The sequence below is a fragment of the Meleagris gallopavo genome, chromosome 23 (genome assembly GCF_000146605.3).
Source record: "Meleagris gallopavo isolate NT-WF06-2002-E0010 breed Aviagen turkey brand Nicholas breeding stock chromosome 23, Turkey_5.1, whole genome shotgun sequence".
Lineage (NCBI taxonomy): Eukaryota > Metazoa > Chordata > Aves > Galliformes > Phasianidae > Meleagris > Meleagris gallopavo.
In genome coordinates, this window is record NC_015033.2 from 3,174,270 (window position 1) to 3,174,670 (window position 401).

Below are 401 nucleotides of genomic sequence, written 5' to 3' on the forward strand. Positions count from 1 at the left end.
TTCCCTTCCCCGGCCCCGCGCGTCCCTGTGTGCTCGGTGTGTGTGTGTGCACGGTGTGCGTGCCCCGGGGAACACCAGCGATTATTTTCTATATGACCGCTTCAGTCTTTGGCAATCAAACTGGAGTCAATGTTTTATTCCATCATCCAGAGTTGACCAGATGCCTTGGTTATGGGCTCTTACAGGCAATAGCTTGCTTGATGGACATGAATGCGTTGCTGGACAGATTTCACAATTACATCCTACCACATCTGAGAGGGGAAGACCGAGTTTGTCACTGCAACTGTGGCAGGTGAGTTAACCTGCGACGCCGGGCTCACCTGACCCAGCCCCTTCCACCCCACCTGGCTGGAGGAGGCCCTGTCTGCATTCTGGCCATGTCTGAGCATCAACATGGGGGG